This window comes from Oxyura jamaicensis, chromosome Z (genome assembly GCF_011077185.1).
Source record: "Oxyura jamaicensis isolate SHBP4307 breed ruddy duck chromosome Z, BPBGC_Ojam_1.0, whole genome shotgun sequence".
NCBI lineage: Eukaryota > Metazoa > Chordata > Aves > Anseriformes > Anatidae > Oxyura > Oxyura jamaicensis.
In genome coordinates this window covers 26,308,412-26,323,489 of record NC_048926.1, presented here as the reverse complement: position 1 = coordinate 26,323,489, position 15,078 = coordinate 26,308,412, and the positions used below count along the sequence as shown (strand labels likewise).

At 37.5% G+C, this 15,078-nt stretch overlaps 1 protein-coding gene across 1 annotated transcript in view; it reads right to left on the bottom strand.

Moving 5' to 3' along the window:
- Positions 1-912: 912 nt before the first annotated feature.
- Positions 913-15,078, bottom strand: part of ANKRD31 (ankyrin repeat domain 31) — a 64,567-nt gene continuing 50,401 nt past the window's right edge. The window contains exons 21-22 of the mRNA XM_035309572.1: positions 11,810-12,031; positions 913-2,258 (exon numbers count right to left, since the gene is read on the bottom strand). The gene's annotated coding sequence lies outside the window, so the exon portion shown is untranslated. The remainder of the gene's footprint in view (positions 2,259-11,809; positions 12,032-15,078) is intronic.

The following is a 15,078-nucleotide window of genomic DNA, read 5'->3' as shown; positions in this document are numbered from 1 at the left end:
CATCTGAATGCTAACAATAGACAGAATGCCGCGGGTTTTGTATTCTTTGCATTTCTTGTCCTTTCCCCTTTATTCTGCGCAGCACAAAATACGCACTAATTCACAGGCTACAAGTAGAGAAGTGGTTTGCTAAGAAAGAGAGCTGGATGGTGACAGAAGCAGGAGGGCTGCGAGGACTAACCATTGCTGTTTGCCAGTTGTGAGAGGATGCTTCATTATTCCGTGGTGCTCAGGATCACTAATAGCTGCCTGTCTTTGACCCCCAGAACTACACTCAGAAAGCAAAAATTTTATCAAAGAAACCAAAACATCCTACTGACGGCAGTAGGACTTTTGTTGTCTCTTAGTAGGTCTTTACATTGAGAAAAAGATTCCAGTAGGCACAACAGAAGCAATTCATAATTGTAAGATTTAGGAAGTAGAACCCTACATTTGTTGTCAAGTTAAAGCCTTTCTGAAGATGCTTGCATGCAATACAAATATTGAACAACAACAACAAACTGGTAACTGACTTTTCTTTAAGGTGTTAACAAGAGCTGTTTTCATGTAGCTCTCTGCATTTTTACCTTTCTACCCGTTTTGAATCATTCAGACTTCTGTCACCGTATCTTCGTACTGCCTTAGGTCATCTAATCGTGTTAATGTAATGATGGGCTAGAAGCATCACTGTCAAGTCCTCAAAGTTTTTATACTGCGATTTTATTAAACATTGGTAACAAAGAAGTCAAACAAACATATAAGTAACTCAGTAGTAATTTTAACAGTCAAAAATCTTCAACTTCTAAAACTACTTCCCTCTTCCGAGGGTGTTCCAAGCAGCAGCTTCCAAATGAACAGTTCCTTTAAACCAATATGCCTTCAGGTTTGTTTTGCTGCAGCAGCTGTGAGAATGTTCCATTTTCTTTCATTTTCTTTTTGCGTGGAAACTGACCTTTACTAAATACCTGTCACTCAGCAGCCTTTACCTTTTTTTTTGGCTTCGAGGCAGCTTTTTTTTTTTTTTTTTTCCAATCTTTACAGCCCATCAGGCAACGATTGCTCATGCATCCCAGGGCAGAGCACTAACTCTGCCCATCAGAGCCCTCTCTCTCCTCTGAACCATCTCCCACTTAAGACACTAATCAAATCCCTGCAGAACAGCCCTCCTCCTCCAGATAGGGAACTGAGGATGTTAGGTACCGACAGGAGGTATTTCTCACCCCATTCAGTGGAGTTAGGAGCAGTAGGTGTTATTATTTCATCTCTCCTTACGATCCGGGGAATGAAAGAGCAAGAACGCCACTTGAATGCAGATAACTCTCATGACAGTCAATGTGTTATAAATACGCTACCGAGGCAGATTCACCCATTGTAAAATAAAAACAAATAGAAAGCCTCCACAGATCAGGGTGGGAATCCAGGATGTTGTTATGCCGAAAAAATCATTTACCAGGAATGGGCTCGGTGTATTTCCTGCCCAACACTAGTGCATTTTTTGACTATCAGATAGATTTGGTTGAAACACCAATGGAATTTCCCTGAGCACTTTGAAAGGCTAAGAGCCCTTTTCTAACCTCTCCCAACATACATCCCGTTCTCAAAGGTTTGTATATAACCATGCCCAGTAAAGCAAAGTTGCTGGTTATTTTCAAAGCTGCCTGTCTTGATTTCTGCCTAATAGCTCACATTACTGCACAAGCATTTGCAGACACTTCTGATAGCACATGCTTTGGAAGAGTGCATCTATGTTTAGGTGTAAAAAGTGAGCATTGGTGCTGATACCTGCCTGGTACAGTCAAGCATGGGAACGTTTGAAGGCACAGAAATTGGTGGAGTATCATACAAACTTACCAACATAGAATATATTTCATTGTGCACCAGCGTATAACAGGCCCTTGTCTACTTTCCCATTTAATGATGTTAAAGCACAAAATTCAATATTGACAGTCACTTTCACCTGCTACAAAGTACTCTTCAGTTTCTCATTTACTCAAACAATCTTTCAGTCCATTCCAAGTGCTGGGCAAATGATTTATCAGAATGAGAACAACTAAGCACTGGGTTCTAGAAGTTCAAATGTTTACTTCTAAATGATGATGAAAAAATAAATAAATGTTAGCACTCAAGAAGTCTTCAGAATCCAAAATCTTCACATGCTACGTAGAAATTCCAGTGCTTTTCCATTACAGACCAAGGTAGGTACTCCTCTGTACGTAGAACTAATGTCTCGTTGACCACTTGTGCCAGACTTTCTACTGAGTTGAACTGGACAGAAGAGCCTGTTGAAAGTGAATGCAAATGATTACACAGTGCATGCTGAAGCAAGAGAAAGCAGCCACTGGCACTATTAATTAGACAGGTGTTAGTAGCTTGTTAGAACCACGCAGGCATCACAGACCCCTGGGCCCAAGGATGCTTGCAGCCTAAGACCCCAGATATCTCACCCGTGGTGCTACCACAGTACTTGCAGCCAGACTTCAGTGAGACAAGGCCAGCGCTGTGTGTTTTGGTGCTCAGCGTGAGGATCCCTCTCACCATGTCCTTCCTATAGGGAGTGGACTGTACAAGAATGAAGCTGCACATGTTTATACAAAAAAATACTGCATTGAACAATGGGTATTTGCAATATTTAAATACCTGCTGGACTGAAGCAACTACTTCAATGCATGAGTCTAAGGCATTCGTGTCACTGCCAGCACACCTGAACTTGTAGTTTTACTGTTAAAATCAGTAACAAAATGGCAGAGTTAAGGTCCAGCAACAAATAACAGAATCACAGAATCAGCTAGGTTGGAAGATCACTCCAAGATCACCGAGTCCAGTCTCTGACCTAACACTAACAAGTCCTCCACTAAACCAAATGTTACGAGGCATTTTTTTCTGTAGGAGTACAGAATCCAACAGGCACTTGAGACTGCTGTTTTCAGAGTTACTGGGATCTGTTCATCTTTCATCCACACTTTCTCCATTCAGTATGGGTGCACACGAAGTTAGAGCTGCCACAACCAGCCCAACGTGGAAACTGCCGCATGTGGCAGATGCTAGCAGGGAAGGATTCTCATGAAAAGTGGTGATGGCCTCTGTTCGAAAAATAGTGTTCTGGCAGCGACAGAGTCTTGAGGACAGGTATTTCAAGAGGATTAGACTGGCCAAAAGAAATACTTGTTAAAATACAGAGAAAACATGTCTCAAGGTACAGCAGGTGGTCATTTAGCTTGCACTCCTTTCTGATGTGCCATGCCAAGAGTTTGTTTTCCTTTGTTACCAAAGGTTTCTAACTGTGTTACCTACAACAATTCCAGCATGCACGAGAGATTCACTGCACTGATCATGCGGGTAGGTCCTAGTGGAGAAAAATCTGCATATCTTGTAGGTATCAGACCCTTAACCGTGTCTCATGCTCACTGAGGAAGTGCCTGCCACTTCTTGATAACTCATCACCCAAAGCCGAGAAGCAGCAAATTACTAATAAAAGTGAGAGGTCTGAGTTCAGAATTGCAAATACACAATCTTGCACGTGAGGGTGTGCATTGTTCCACACAGCAAAACTCCTGACTTCAGTGAGAATAGGATGTCAGTCTGTATTTTACACCCTCGGCGTATCTTCAGTATGTCCCTGGCATAACACAATACATAACGGAAAAAAAAAATAATAATAAAAAAAAGCATGGTGGAGCTATAATCTGATGGCTTGTGTATATTGAAGTATCTTGAACTATGGCAAACAAAGACGGGCAGGCTGAATGCATGCCCCATCCGAGAGGTCACATTACAATGCTCCTCACACAAAGCTTATATCTCTTATGAAGGTATGGTCAGTCACACTGAGGTCCCTTACGCACTCAACTGGAAGTAATTTTCTGAGTGTAAGGACAAATGCTTGAATGGGAAGTTCCAAAACAGTTCTAAGGACAATGCCTTCAGGAAAAAAAAAAAAAAAAAGAAAAAAAATAATAAAAAAAAAAAAGCCTGGGAATATTTTGATAAAATAAACTGGCAGAAACTGAGCTGAAAGGTTATCATTAATACTGGGTCTAGAGTAACATGACAGGCATGACTTCAACTTGTTTCAATCTGCTGAAAAAGCTTTTTCATCCTGAAATGCCCACATATTGCAGGTAAGCACAGGGAAACTTCTTGGCAAAGTCTGAAGTTATATGAACAACATTTTTTCATATTATATTTGGAGAAAAGACATTCATTTTTCACTTTTGGAAATGATCTTTTCAGCACTCTCACTGCAATATTCTAACTTATAAAAATCTAAAATCAAATTTGGAAGTGTAATAAAGTTATGACCAGATAAATCTATTGTTTTTGTTCATTGATTCCCCGGCAGCTGATGGCTTTCTTTGCTGATTCCTTTGGGTCAAATTAATGTTTTACCAATTGGATGAAGATTTTGTAAAGTAAACACCAGCATTCTATTACAGATACAAATTTACCTGAGTGCATACTTTAAAAACAAAAACAAATAAACAAACAAAACAGAGACAAAAAAGAAAAAAACACTTTCATTCTAACCTCTAAGTTTTAGTAATTTTAGGCAACGGTTAGCAAAAGCACTACAATTTATACACTCCAAAGCCTCCCCCTTGGTTCTGAACAGCAGTGTTTGGTAAAAGAGTTTCTACATCCACACACAATCTCTTTTTCCTTAGCAGGTATCAATTAGTTTTTTTAACATTTAGTCCTTGAGTTTCTTACTCCATATTCTGAAATCAGTGACTAACTTCCTTCTCATTTCCCTTTTTCTTTCTGAGCTCTTCTTCCCTTTTTCTCTCTTTGCTTACTACTATGTTTAACATCGTAACACCCACTTTGAAGTTTCCTTTCTCCCTTTTGCCATCTGTTAACTCTCATCCTGTTACCGGCAGCTTACAGGCTTTTAGCAGTGCAGAACTGCTCCCATGCTACTATCCAAAACTCAGCTGTGTGCCTCAGGTTCAGGAAAAAGCTTAGGCAGGTAGTATGCACACAGCCAGTCTTTCTCTGCTTTACCACCTTTGCTGTCTTGTCAAGTGCTCTCAGTTTTCTTCCGCCTTCATAAACTAGAAGGTAAAGTACCAATCATTATTCATATCATAATTAACTTTTCTTTCCCCCTTTCTCCCCCCCCCTTTTTTTTTTTTCTGTAAACCTGGGGAAAACATGTTTCCTTGGTACTTTTTCCATCCTTCCTGCCAAGAACTTCTCTGTTTGCATTGGTGTCTCTTACAGCATTACATTTTTGAAACCTTTCTAAATGTTTTTCAACTTCTGTTTTCATTTTGTTACAACTTTGCAAGACCTTGCTTCTGTGGTAGATAAGAACCTGAAAATGCTATTTAAGGATAATTCCCATTAGTGGCACAAAAATATAAATGTCAGACCAGAATCTCCAGTTGCATAGCGATCACTACTTCTGTGCAGTCTCCATTTTCTGATCAGTAAAATATCCCCTGAACGATCTTTTTTATTATTATTTTTATTTTTAAATTGCTATCCTACCAGTATTTTTTCCAGTTGCTGAAACCAGTGAATCGAGTGTCCATACTTCTGTGATACAGGTGAAGGTTATTACTACATCTGAGAGAAAGCCTAACTGATCTGTGATACCTGTAGCAAAGTCACAGGAGATGCTGTTCATCTAGCTCAAGAGGATCTGGTTAGGTGCAATAAGTCTAGATGTGGGCTACAGATGCATCAGCAAAGGGAAACTCTAAGGACAACACACTGAAAGATATCAGCAGTTGATCTACAATAAAAAACAGTCTTAGATTTCAGGTTTCTTGGGTTTTTCCGTGCTCCTCTCAGGAACCCAAATAGAGAATACCAGCCATAAGCCAGGAATCCCAGCAAGCATTGGCCCTTCATACCCAGAAATGACAGCCAGCACCTCACATAAACAACATTTAGTTCCTGTGACTTAAAAGGCTGCTTCTGAACTGAGGCACATGAGTTCTGCCCATGCTAGTGGTAATGTTGCAAATGACTTATTTCAGCAAATTAAGACATTCATTGGCATCTTGGAAAAGGAGATGATTGTGGACAGTTCGTCACTGTAAGACTGGATCTTTCTCTGACAAAATAAGATGCTTCCATGGTAACTGTTTTTTGTTTGTTTGTTTGTTTTTCCCTCAAAATGTCTTTTCTTCTTTCCAGGTCTCCCCACAGTTCTTGACTCACTTCACGTGATGTAGATCTTCATTCTGACAGATTTTCATTCTCTGTATCCTTTGGTCCAAGGTCTCTGCCTTTACAAACAGATCAGTGATCTCTAGCAATCAGACATGACATCCAATTCAGATACCTGAAGGTAAGGTATTCTCTAAAAGATACAGGCCAGCATGGATTTTGGCTACTTGCTTTGTGACACTGCATCCACCTCTGTCCTGATTTTGAAAGCACTTTTTTTTTTCTCCAAAAATTAATTTATCAAGTACATTTGCTGTATTTTTTATACCAGTAGTTAATACCATTTCAAAAAATTTGAAGGTTATTTGTAACATCTTGTGAAATAAATAAATGAATCATTTCCATTTGGAAGCTAACTAATGGATTATAATGAACAGCTGCAGTTTAGTGCGCAGCTAAGATTGTAGCAGGAGGACTTAGAGCACCTTCTGATAGTCACCCAGCCTATGCTTCTTTCATCCACTAATCAGACAGCTACTCACCACAGATCACCTGTAGGTTCAGTTCATCATTTGCCTATAAATAGAATTTGCATAGCAATAATTTGGAATTTAATTCATGCTTTCACAGATCATTATTCTATTCTCTGGACGCTAGATCAAATGGTAGATTTGAGAAAGTAATGTTTCTTCTTCTACTCAATAAAGAATTGTATTTCTCAGGACTTCATTCTTTCTTTTTGTCCTCCAGTAAGATTGACAAAAGCAATGTCATAAAGCAGAAAAAATGATTAGGTATCTAGAATCATTCTTCTCTGAATTCATTTCATAACAGTGACCTTTCTTGTTACACTCTGCTTCTGTATGGAAAAAGGACTTGCAGGCATGATTAAAGAGCAGGAATTCATGCCTTTTATTCTAAAGCATCAGTTTCAAGGTTTACACTGAAATTTATTTAATTATTTTTATATTTCTTCTAGCAGAAGTATTATTCCCACAACACAGTCAAGACGTTAAACTCTGTGGAGAGATACAGTTACTAGCAAATCTATTTCTGAATATCTGGGGAAAAGAAAAAGTATAATACTAATAATACTTCATAGCTTTTCTGCAAGCAGTGCCTATATAGGTGATATAAATACAGTATATTGTTCCCCATTAAAACCTGTGCCCACATCATAATCTTACACAGTAACACTTTTTTCTCGTCTGCTAGAAACATTGGGTATATGCATGTTAGCCAGTAATGAATACTTTATATCGTACACTTTGAATTGCTACTCTTCAGGGTCATTGCATTGCTGTATTAAAGTATTTTAAATTTTTTATTTACCAGTCTGGGAACACAAAACGCCAAATTCCGTACAGAAAGAGAATGTTACAATATAGAAATAAAATGTTACAATAGGCTATCAGGGAAAAGAGAGAATAATTTAAGTGTTAGCAGATCTTACTGTCTTCAGTAAACAGACTCCTAAAAGAAGTGCAATATTATCTGAATGCTCATCAAGGTAAGATTATGAGGCTGTCTAAAAAAATAAAAATAAAAATAAAAATAAATACAACCTCTGTCTTTTCCCTGTTTAAAGCAACACAGTAGCTGAAAGCATTTCTTCTTGAGGCTTGCTGTTAATCACGCTGCTTTTCATTTCTCACTTTCTTGAGTAAGGTAGAAAAAAGATAGATGTGTATTTGGAACCTTATCTACAACAGTTATGTTTGTCTTAGTCTTCTCTCAGTCTCCACAGGACCACCAAAGCAGATGAAAAGCTGCTGTGTGCAATTGAAAGGTCAGTTATCAGAGGATTTCTTTTACACCTTTTTTATTTTTTCACAAAGTAAAAAGGCCAGAGAGCCACTGTTTAAAGCTTTTCGGAGTCTGTTTACATACTTTTAGCTAGACTTCCTAAGAAAATGAGTCCCTTATACGCAGGAAAAAGAAGCAATTGTCAGTAATTGTAACATGTAAGATTCCAACTAGATATATGGAAAAGAAATTCCGTATGATCAAGCACTGGAGCAGCTTGTGCAGAGATGTTGTGGAACATCCATCCTTGGAGATACTGAGAAATTGACTGAGCAAGGCCTGTAGCAACCTTATCTAACTTGGAAGTTGGCCCTTCTTTGAGCAGGAGGCAGGGCTGGAGACGTCCAGAGGTCCCATCTGACCTACATTAGCCCATGGTTCTGTGAGATCACTCTCACTGTCACCTAGTTACTTTTGAGGTAATGTTCCAGTTTCAGAAAATAAATAAATAAATGGATAAATAAATGGAATAAAAACCAGGTCAGAAATCACAGAAATTAAATTATTAGAATTGGTTTCCACATGTTGTCCTTGAGAACCTTTTCTTGTTTTTCCTTTCTGGCCGCCTCAAAAGTGAACTTTGTTTGGTTCTTGCTGGCCACTCAGCTCAACTCCCAGTCAGTCACACGGCATTCTGCCTTTTACCTTGCTGACAGTCAAGTAAGAGCAGGTAGAGGATTTTGGAAAGGAAGAGTGTGCAGATGGAGTAAGCTTCAGTTATGGTATGCAAAGTTACTGGAAAATACAGCTTTGTAAATTCTGCTGATGGAACTATTTGCTTCTTCATAAAGTATATAAATACCTCAAGCAAATGTCTGGAACTTAAAAGTGCTGGAAAATATTTTTAAATATTTTGTCTGTAAGCCATGAAGAAGAGAACACAGCATGCATTCAAACACCATCAAAAATAAATTTTTGAAGCCAGAACTCACATAATAGCTGCACCACGAAATAACTGAGATAGGAAAATATTCTGGACAGAAGTATTTGTCTACAATCTCACTCTGCTTCCAAAGTAAAAAATATAAAGTAGTAGAAAATATAAATAATTGATAGTGCATATCCCTGTCTTTTACAGTCACATAAATAAGGACATTGTGTGCTTAATGAATATTCTGCTACAGCTAACAAGGAAGACACATTTATTTAATGCAGCAAGCACATTTATAAGATGCTTTTTTATTTTTTTTACACTTCCATGTACTTCTCTTCCATATATTATTCCATTATTGCCATTATTGATGGTGATGATGGGCCACCACTTCAATAATTCTCAGTCACAAAAATTCAGATATACAGAGTCAAGCTCCTTCGAGTCATGATATTTTGTGTGTCCTCCCCACCCCTCCATCCCCCCCTTCCTCCCCCCCCCAAAAAAAAAAAAAAGGAAAGGAAAGAAAAGAAAAGAAAGAAGATTTAATCAATTAATCCTGGGGTTCTTGATTCACATACTGATTTTGGAGTCACTAAATGTTCAAGATCTTTTTCAGCTTTTCTCCAGAAACATTAAGATAATAATTGTAGAGTTTTTTGGTGAAAGTAGTTTCTGCCTTAGTTTTCCAAGCCTGGGCTGAATCTGGAGCTCTGAATTGCAACTCTATGCAGCACCAAAAGCTTTCAAGTATGGGTCACATTTCTTTACATTACAGTTACACAAGGCAAGGAAATAAAAACTACACTGGGCCAGACTGGGGTTTTGGACTAATATCTAAGTAATATTTCAACAAGTCCAATGAAGCAATGTGACCCCACTTCTGAAGAGTTCACAATTTAAAGTCTAATGGAAGATTCTTGCAAATATGTATATGCAACTAGTACCCTAATGTTACACCTATCTATGAGGTATAGAAATACTTCATAGTTTTGTTTTCGTGCTGCTGAAGCACTTGTATTTAAATATTCTCCTGTCACATCAGCAGTTTCAGCCTCACAACTCTCTACTGCATAAGAACAAGATGATAAGACTGACTAGAAAGAAAACTGAAATTAATTACACTTCTATCATTTTTCCAGGACTAGTGAAGCCGCAAAAGAAAACTAGTTAAAAGTCAATTTAAAATGGCTGAGCTTTACATTCAGAATTTATTTAGCATGAAGTAAAGAAGCAACGGCATTGTGCATCTGAGTGTTTCTTAGGAAACAAATGTAAAGGGCAAACAATACAGCAAATCCATCTTGAGCTATATGGGTTCTCGTGCCACTTCCAAAGCTTCATTTAAGAGATTCAATAAAATATACTGAGATATTTTCAAAGGATTTTCATTCCTAACTAAGAGTTTGATTTTGATAATTTATGTTCAAAAATATTTTTGGTCAGACTTGAAATCTGAAAAGGTTCTCCTCAGAAGTGGATGCAAAAGGTTTGGGTTCTGTAAGCTTAAAAAGTGGGAAAAGGGTTGTTCATTACTTTTTTTTTAAAAGATTATACTGCACAACTAGCAGTTCCTTCCTTCACTTAAAAGAGTAATTGCTGCAAATAATTTAAAAATCTATACATGGAACAATATTTCTGTGAATTTCCAAGTTACTAGTTTTTATTGTATTAAACATTTTTATTTTTGCATAATCCCCATGTCTGTTAGAAGTTACCTTTGTCTACAAAATGAACCTACCGTCTTGCTAAAAGTTTCCAGATAGGATTGAGCAGAGGATAACAGGGTGACGAGGACCACACATGATACCAGACAGCTATGTTGGTAAGCAGAACGACAACTAGTACCTTGAGAAAAAATGAGCACGGCTGGCTAATCATTTGTTCCGCAGAGAAACACAACTCCTGTGAGCCATAATGTGTAATTTTTCAATTCATATCAAAGGGAATTCAGCCTGTTTGTTTGTTTGCAACACAAATGTTAACACAATGTATTATATAATCTATTTCTTGTGATTTTTAAAACCCCCTCCTTCCAAATATTCTGCCCTGGCAGTTAAGACACTCAGTCTAATTTCTTCTATAACACACACACAAAAACACACAGCGAACTAGGCTAACAAAGCATTTTCTGCAGAAGATTCTCAACTCCAGGGTTTACTTCATCTTTTGTACTGCAGCTGAAGGGCCTATCTATAGTCTTGCCGAGGTGTAAGGAATCACTTTACAGTGTGGATACCCTTTCGGTTTACAATGGTTGACACAGATGTAGACACTTCACCTCTGACAGATAATCCTTGTTCCTGTTTGCCACAGCAGGAACTGACTCAGCACTGTTACCCACTTCAGTGCACAGTGACACTGGCCATGGTTTGAGCTGACCACTCTTGACTCTGCACTGCTGTTGATCAGGGCTGTTGGTGGTCATCCCTCTGTGGTGTAATCCATGGTAGTAGAGGAAAAATGCTAGCTCAAAGTGCAGTAAGCACCGTTGAAATTGTGCAGCTACTATGGATAGGGTTTAATGTGCAATCAGCATGTAATACTGAAAATACAAATTTAAAAGCTCAGTGAACTCCACAGAGATTTCAGCATCTTCAGTAACATTTCCTCTCTTCTCTCTAAATTAGACTACGCTAATTATATTATTCCACAGTGCTGTTATATCATATTTCTCTTCCAGAAAGCATTTGTCTTTGCTCTTACCCTGTGGTGACAAGCAACTAAATACTTCAAATGACATAGAATTATTTTGTTAACTACATCAAAATAACAAAATGTTTCTAATTTGGATGGTAGAACATACTGAGCTCTCAAAAACTTCATTATTACCGCTTTTAGATCAATCCAAACCATCAGCAGAGTCGTCATTTTTCCCCAGCACTCTTTCCCTCCCCCAAACAAATCAATTCTCTTCAACCTACTTTCTTTTTTCCTTGTGTAACTGCTTTATATCCCCTGCCCCTCTCATTTATTATTTTTTTAACCAGCTAAAAATAAATAAATAAATAAAAATAATTTAAAAAATAAACTTACTCCTTAATTCTCTGGGAACTGTGTGACTTTCAGCTGCTTCTCTTTCAGTGCATAGCAATGTTTTCACAATTTCTGTTTGAGGCAACAGTGGAGTTTTTGGATGCATGTTGCTCAGGTCAAAGCTCCCAACAGGCAGAGCAGACAGGGTCAGAACAGAGTCAGTGCAGGGACTCAGGCAGTGCTGGGTGTGGTTTCTGGGGTCCCTTATGATAAAATTATTTCCTGAGAGTGCAAAAAGATTTGGACAATATTATTCTATTTATTTATAACAGTATTATCTCGTGCTGGTGGTTTACTGCTTTAACACACAGAGTAGTTAAGCTTTTCATCATTCTTGAAGGCAAATCCTGAAATTTCCACTCAGCTTGACATTCTCTGATATGTAAGGAGGTTTTCATTTTCTTCTCCTTTACATCTGAGCTGTAGCTGCCAGAGGATGACTGGGGCATTCTCTTTTTTCCTTGGCAAAATTACTTTAGATACCATACAAATTTAGCTTGAAAAGTAGCCTGCTAAATATGCATGAGTTTCACTGCATGTCTCAAGGAAAGCAGAAACATATGGTATCACATATGATCACAACAAAATTACTCTAATTTGCTTTCATGCAATCTTCCTGAGCTCAGCCACGCATTTCATGCTCCATACCTGAAGTAACACTAACATCAACCTTCTGAAGCAGTTTCCATGGATCAGCCATTAAGAAATCACCCCAATGCCCTCAAAAACACCCTTTATTACTCATAGCTTTTGCATCTTTCATGAACTAAAGGCAGGAAGTCATTCTAATATTTACAGGTGCCCAACAGCTATTAAAGGCGGTCAGGGATTGCCAGGGCCCAAGAACTGCACTAGTCACACTGTTTTCCAAAGACCACCTTCCCAAAATAGCAACCTGGAAAATGAATGTATGTATTACACTTACTGCTAAAACTGGTTATGCTTTTATTCTAAGCCACTTAAATATAAAATTTCTGAAATGAACATCTGCTCTGCAACTGACATCTGCTCTTCAGCTGACATCTGCTTCTGAATCCTTGCTTATTCCTGGCCTTTTTTTCATAAACATTATGTATTTACAGCATTTATCAGAAAGCACACACAGGAATAATTTCCAAACCATATAATCATAGTTTATTCTGCATCCCCAAATACAGACAGTCTAGAATTATTTTATATCTTCTCAATGTTTATTTCTCACTCAGACTTGAATACAGTAATTCCTGCTTTCTGCTAGTGTGATCCTACTATCTAGTAGGATAAAGCCTCAGACTCAAAAAAGAGGCATAGGTGTCTAAAGTGCAATTTAGGATTTAGGTAATTAGTTCCTAAATTGCAATTTGTAAAACTTCTGTTAAATACTGTTAAAAAATTCTGCCCTATTCTGGGATTCATTTGCTTCATGGGATCTTCACGTAATTTCCATTAACCTTCCTCAAGGGCCTAAAATTCTGCTACTATACAATCCTGGAAGCACCTTAATCTCAAAAAGCTGAAAAACTAGAACTTTTCTTAAGCTGTCAGCAGCCACAGAACAGGAACTCCTTCACCTGTCTTGCTTAAGAGCCTTAATTTGTTAAAGGCTCTTAGGACATGCTTCCTACATTGGTCTGAATGCAAAATTTAGTAGTAGCTGTTTCTTGCTGTTAAAAGATGAGTAGATGCAGCCACTGCCGGATCACTTCTTTCCCACTATCCCATTTTCATCATACAATAGCTCAATGACCAGAACATTGAGCTAAGATATGGAAAGCTGGAAGAAGTGTAAGGGTACTATTTAAAATTATAGCTCTGAAAACAGTCAAATTATCAGGCCCAGTATTCTCTTCTAGCAATGCCCTGGAATGCATTGAAGTACAATTCATTATTACAGAAAGAAAAAGAAAAGAGTGATTCCTCAAATAAGCAGGATACACTTCTATGATAAAATACACACATAGTGTTTGAGTATATATTAAAAATAACATTATATATTAGACTGTTATATCATATATTAGAGAATAGAAGCGTGTTTGTGAGTAGCTTGCATCCATATTAACAAACCTTCCTATGCTCTCAAGCAGGCTGACTGCAGGCAAAGTGCCCCTTGGGAGCCACCCTTGGAATAAGCTCTCTCTCAAACTACCTGCAACCATTCTCACAGTGCAACAACAGAGGTTAATCATCTTCTGGAAATTTTTAAGACCCTGTTTAATTTCCTAGTATGTATCTGGCTATGTAGTATCTGAAATGGAACTGAAAGAAAGAACGCTTCAGCTTTCCCTCCTCAATTTCCCACCTAGGACTAATGATTGAACATTAACGTGATCTTAAATTACACCTGAGAACAAAACCTCTCTAAATTGTCTTTCCTAGATTACCCTAGATCACCCTGGGCTGTCTGTGAAAAACATGAAAACAAACAAACAAACAAACAAACAAAAAACATTTACTGATCCCCAGTCTGATTTATGTTTGTCAAGTAACTATTCTTTGAAGAAACTGATTTCCCTGTTTTAGAAGTTAAAATATTTATCATAAATCCTCCATGAGAGGAGAAATTTATAAGAACTTCTGAAATATTCAGAAGTGTATAAATAGCTAGAGACTAAATCCATTTTTAAGTCTCTTACACTCAGTATAAAGTTAACTTCCTGAAGCAGGACAATATACTCTCATCATCTCAGTGTTCTTAGCCTAAAGCAATTATCAGTAGAACATGATAGTTTGAATATCAGATTAGATATTTTACAAAAATGTATCTTAATTTACTTCTAGTATCTTAAGAACAGACTAAGTCTGGTATCCCAGTTCATGTGAGGTGCACTGACTCATCAAATTAACAGACCCAATTACAAGGGCCCAAAAGCTTTTCAAATTCCAAATGCGATTGACTGTCAAAGACACTTGGGTTTCCCTGGAAGCACATTAGTTATCAAAATCAGGCTGAAGTTCTTAAGTTTACTGTGCAGTTCTGAAAAAAAAAATATTCAATGTCATTTTCTCATATTAATGCACTCTGTTTCTTATGACTGATTATTTTTAGAGAATAACATGTCTTCCTAGTTATTAATATTGCTTTAACATACCAGGATTTCCATTGACACAGATTATTCAATATGACTTTAATATGTACATACAATTAAGTTATGCATGTATCTGAGTGTCCAACAGAGTAAACAAAGTATTAAATTCACTTATTAAAATCTTCATTTTCTCTCTATATTAAATCTTTTAGACAAATTTTTACATAAATATCTTTATATACCAGCCATGTCATAATTATTCTC